The sequence below is a fragment of the Leptinotarsa decemlineata genome, unplaced genomic scaffold, assembly GCF_025532065.1.
Source record: "Leptinotarsa decemlineata unplaced genomic scaffold, Ldec_3_MD MMD2_P_RNA_scaffold_2, whole genome shotgun sequence".
Classification (NCBI taxonomy): Eukaryota; Metazoa; Arthropoda; class Insecta; order Coleoptera; family Chrysomelidae; genus Leptinotarsa; species Leptinotarsa decemlineata.
This window is the reverse complement of record NW_027412529.1, coordinates 17,354,637-17,360,636: the sequence shown is the minus strand read 5'-3', so window position 1 is coordinate 17,360,636 and position 6,000 is coordinate 17,354,637. Positions and strand designations below refer to the sequence as shown.

Below are 6,000 nucleotides of genomic sequence, written 5' to 3'. Positions count from 1 at the left end.
GGTTTGGGCGTGAGCCTACCAATCAAACAGGACGACTGTTTATTTCTGCTCAACTCACACTCCCATTAAGCAAGGTTATTACTATGAAGAAAAGAGGAACGGTTAAATACCCTAATCTCCCATCTGCTCTTCGGCCTGTACCACACTCAGACAATTTGCCAGTCCCTTCTCCAACCCAAAAACTAAGAAATTTTAGAGGAAGGTGATGAGAACACTGTTTAGAAGGAGCAACCCATCCTTCTACATCCTATGACCCTGATTTTGAGGTAAGCGATAAGTCTAGTGATCCGCACAGAATTAGTCAAGCAGAGTTGAGTGACCTTATAAGAGATCTTCGCTTGTCTAAGGAAAAGGCTGAGCTGTTTAGGGTCAAGACTACAACAGTGGAATCTTCTAAAACATGATGTGAAAATATCTCAGTACAGACAGCGTCAAAAAGATTTGCTTCCTTTTTTTGAGAAAAAGAAAACTTCGTAGTTTGTTCTGATGTTATTGGTTTGATGGACTGCTTGAATTTGGATCACACTCCATCTAAATGGAGACTGTTTATAGACTCTTCAGAACTAAGCTTGAAAGCTGTACTTCTGCATAAATGGAAATCAGCTACCCTCTATTCCTATAGGTCATGCAGATCACATGAAGGAAACGTATATAAAATATGAAAACACTTCTCTCCAATCAATCAAATATGAACAACACAAGTGGCACATCTGTGGTGATCTGAAAGTCATTGCTATACTCCTAGGAATGCAATTAGGGTTCACCAAGTACTGTGGTTTTTGTGTCTGTGGACAGTCGGGATAGATAAATCTCACTATAAAAAAATAAACTGGCCTACACGAGACCTAAACCCTAATGAGAAAAAATGTAGTTTACGAGCCTCTTGTAGATCCTAAGGATGTTCTCCTTTCCCCATTACATATTAAGTTGGGACTAATGAAAAACTTTGTGAAGGTCATGGACCAGAAGGACAAGCTTTTAAGTACTTGAGAGCAAAGTTTCCCAGGTTGAGTGATGCTAAAGTCAAGGAAGGCATCTTTATTGGGCCTCAAATCCGTGAAATCGTAAATGATCCTGCTTTTGACATGATTTTAACAGGAAATGAAAAAAGAGCCTGGAAGCCTTTAAGGGGGTTGTACATGGGTTTTTAGGTAACAAAAGAGATGATAACTTCACAGCATTGGTTAAAGAGCTTCTTCAAGCTTACCACCAACTTGGATGCAACATGTCCTTAAAAATTCATTTTCTATCACTCTCATCTTAATTTCTTCCCACAAAACTGTGGAGCTGTGAGTGACGAACATGAGAAAGATTCCATCAAGACATTGCCTTAATGGAACAGAGATATCAGGGCCGTTGGAATGAAGCAATGATTGCAGACAACTGCTGGTCTGTGTGTAGGGATGCTCCAGAAGTGTTTTATAAAAGACAAGCTAAACGACAGCGATCTTACAATGAATCGGATGGACTTAATTGAAATTTGGGTGGTACAAACTTCTTTTATTTGTCAAAACACTAAGAATAATGTTTTTTTTAAAAATTTTGTACTTAAAATATTCTAAAAGAAACATAACAACATTGTTTTATGTACTTTCACTTTTCACGTATAGTATAACTACTCTTTAAGATTAAGTACTGTGTATCTCAAAAACCAGAGCTAAAAAATTTTTTTCATTGTTATTTTCGTTTTATCACCCCAAAATTAGTAGAAATTGACTAATTTAGTGTAGGAAAACATTCAAAAAATATTTTTTTTGTTGTGTAATCAACGATGGAGGCAGAGTACATTGCCAGCAAGTGAAACCGTCAAAAAAATACCACCTGGTTGAATTATCTACTTGATGAAATTTATACATGTGTGAAGACCATCCCAATATTATGGATTGAAAACGCCAGTGTTGTAAAGTTGGTTCACAATCTAGAATTTCATAAAAAATTCTAGCATTCGATGCCATTTGTTAGAGAAAAAGTACAAAAAGGTATACTTCAAGTACGACATATAGCAGGCGAGGATCAGATAACCGATATTCTCACCAAACTACTGAGCAGAACTCGTTTTAAGAAGCGAGAAATCTACTGGGTGTTACTAAGAGACCACTGCACTTCAGTTCAAGGGGCATTTCGGAAATGAACTGAATTGCAACTTATATATTTACCCTGTATAGTTTTATGTGGTTGCTAAATGTTGTTATTGAAAAGTTTACTTTGTAAATTATTTTTTAATTAAAAGTTTGACTGTCACGTGTAGTTTTGTATTCCTCAAGTTTATTAAGATATGCTTCAACTTTGCTATTTCACTAAGATCCATAGTTTCAAGTATGATCTACAACAGTTTTGTCTTCTGTTTGGGCTATGGTTTTCAAATTGATAGTGTTAATAATAATTTTCGTCGAGTAACGGATCAGTGTGTTCATGGTAACTGAAGTTTTCCAGAAAAGAAAATTATATCAAAATTCAAAAAGAAATATTAAAGTAGTTGGGAATATTCTATAACTGATTTAAAAAGTTGTATGTTGTTTGTGACATTCCTTGCAATAATTGTGATTTGAATTATATTGGAACAACTTCTAGAACAGTATCGAGTATAGAGTAACCCCACATAAAAGTAATATAAAACTGAACAACAATGTGTGCACTATTACAACATTATATCGAATCAGAACACAAAATCAAATTTAACGCAACGAAAAAATATTTTGAATACAGAGAGAAATATGTCTAACAGACTTTTTCTAGAAACGATTCAAATCAACTGTAGATCATGAATAAAACATATTGAAAATCTGAGTAATATTCATGTTATGTACTAGAGATGAATCGATTTCATTGACGTATCAAATTTGAAATGAGTTGCAAACTGTATAAGAGATTCATTTAGATTATTTTGAGATACAAATCTATATTATTATTGTGAATCTTGTCATTATAGTTAGCTTGGACAAGATGCACAGACTATCCTTGGTGTGATCACTTGGAACACTTCTCCATGTCAAATATGGCACTCAGTATATACAGAAGTACCAAAAAGATTCAATAATTTTCAGCTACTCATTCACATAGGTGCTGTCTAAAACTCAAGTGATACTCGATGTTAAGTTAACACTTTGATTTTCAATGTTGTTTACATTCAGGAATGAATTGATACGAGTATTAGGTGAATTATTGTTTCCTCATCATGGTCGATGAATTAATGATATGAACAAAATACGCGCCACAGATTTCGACTCTTACATCATCTACTAATATGTCTGTGTATTTCACATAAAAAAAACGAATCAGCTGAAACACCAGGGGTTTTTTGCATCTTTGATTTGGACACGACGTCACCGAGTGTGAAATTTGAGATTTTTTCATACAAATTCATATAACTTTTGACACCCCTTTCATTTGTGAGTATAATCAATTACTTGTGATGCACTGGTAATGAGGAACCAATATGGAGGGTTAGAATATGATGTAATTAGAAAAGAAACAAGCACGTACGTGCTGGTTTGAATTGTTTAGTGCATCGTCTTTTTGACTTTTCCTCTGACACATGAGAGGTTCAAAGAAAAACGTACAATACAGGAGATAGCAGCCACTAACGTTTCTCGAGGGGTATTGTAGATGACATGGAAGGATAAAAACCAAGATGAATATATCTCAGTTCCATACCAGCAATACACGAAGAACTTTGGAAATATTTTCAAAGAACTAGGTATGGAGGTTGTTTTTGAAATAAGTCATATACTACAGGGCCTTTTAGGAAGTCCAAAAGACAAAGTCGAGAATTCGGAAAAGTCTGGAATTTACGAAATTGAATGTAAGAACTGTGGTGCAAAATATAATAGACAGACAAAAATATTTATTAAAATAAGGAATGAGAAACACTTAGCACACTTGAAATATGGAAGTCCTTGAAAATCAGCAGTCGCCCATCATATTTTGCAACAAAAGCATTCCATAGACTTCAGTTCATTAAGATTAGTTAGACAAGTTAACAACAACAGGCATCTAGGTGCCTATGAGAGTGTAGAAATGAGTAAACATAAATACTTTTATGAATAACGATGGTGGAACAATACCTAATAGTATAATATATAGCTTGTTAAAATGATATTTTTATTATTAGATTTACCTGACTATCACATGAGACACATTGTAAAATTATTTTAAGACAAGTAGATAGGGCAATATTGTGGAATTAATTTTATATAGCTTATAATATTTTAATCATTAGATTTACTTAACTATTACGTGAGGACACATTGTAAAGTTAATTTTATTTGGCTTATAATATTTCAATTATTAGATTCACCTTACTATTACATAAGGATATATTGTAAAAATTATTCAAGACTACTAGTAGGTAAGGCAATATGTGTAATTAATTTTATATAGCTTATATTATTTCAATTATTAGATTTACCTATAAAATGAGGACACATTATAAAATTAATTTAAGACAAGTAGATAAGGCAAATTGTAAAATCAATTTAAGGATAGCTTTGTAAGTATGATTAGTTTAATCTTCTTTTTGCAGATGATCACTTGGTGATCGAAACACGTGTCGAGCTGTTAAAAATTAAGGTTTAGAGTTGAGGATAAAATTCCAGTAATATTCAATATTATCGATTCTCTATTCGAAGATGAAAGCTCAACAAACAGTATACATTTGTTTTTGAAAGCTTATTTTATTGAAAATCCTGTTATTTTCTATATTCACTAATAAAGTATTTCCCAAAAATTACTGCAGTGTCCCCCTTTCCCCTACAAATGAATATCAACATGACAACTAGTTTTTATTTCAATTATTGATTAGAAATTAATTTCACGCCAATATTACCGAGAAACGTTTATACGTAAATAATTATTCAACATAATTTGAGTTCGCTGAAATTTGAATATTAATTAAATGTGTGGAAAACTTATAGACCATCGAAAGGTTACTATCCTAATACATTTTGATCACAAAAAAAATGAATTGTCAATTTAGAATGTTGAATACGTAGATGATTAACCTGGATCTAGGTTATGAAAACGGATGTATAGGAATTTCGCCACTTGACACATATTACGAAGAGTTCAACAACGGTTACCACGATCATCATGACGTTGTTTGATATTTTTAGAATGGATGAAATCAATTTGGTTGATGTATAGAAAATGAATTTGAAAACTACGATGGTAAAATGGTCCCAGTCAATTAGCATTAATTACATCTGGAAATTGACACTTTTCACTTGATAGTAAATTCTGAACTTCACTTTCTATGATGTGATTTGAAAATTCAGACCTGACTTTACTCACAATAAACATCATTATTTAGAGTTTAAAGACGGAAACATAAATATCAGTTTCAAATAAAATTATTTATATGGACATATTCAATCTGTTAATTGACAGATTGGAAAAGTGTCAATTGAAAATTTTTAAAATAATAGATTTGAATGTGTCAATGAAAGTTGTTGTTTCTAATTGCTTCGAATATCGTATTAAAAAACAAAACTTCATTGTGAGGTTTTCACTAAACAGTTTTACAAAAAAGCAACACGTGTTTCGCCATACAATGGCTTCTTTGGGCATGTCTTCACTCTTTACAGTAACACGTGTTGCTTTTTTGTAAAACTGTTTGTTAAAATCCCACAATGAAATTTTCTTTTTTGAATACGTTAATTATGGATTTTCATCAAGTATCGGCCAATTCCATCATATTGCTTGAAATGTGTTGAATGTCCCTTAATGATTTCTCAATTGATAGATTAATTTTTTGCACTATTGTTGTTGAAGTGTTAATCGACAAATTTGAAAAGTGCCAAGGGATACATTTAATTACGCTGCCAAAGTGTCAATTGACAGATTTGAAAAGTGCCAAAGGATTCATTTAATTACGCTGTCAGAGTGTCAATTGACAAATTTGAAAAGTGTCAAAGGATATATTTGATTACGCTGTCAAAGTGTCAATTGACAGATTTGAAAAGTGCCAAAGGATACATTTGAAAGTGTCAATATACAATGTTC

General features: G+C 32.6%; 1 protein-coding gene across 4 annotated transcripts in view; it reads right to left on the bottom strand.

The window, feature by feature from the left end:
* LOC111506746 (sodium-independent sulfate anion transporter) overlaps nt 1–6,000 on the bottom strand; it is a 212,693-nt gene that overhangs the window by 102,648 nt on the left and 104,045 nt on the right. The gene's annotated exons all lie outside the window — the stretch shown is intronic.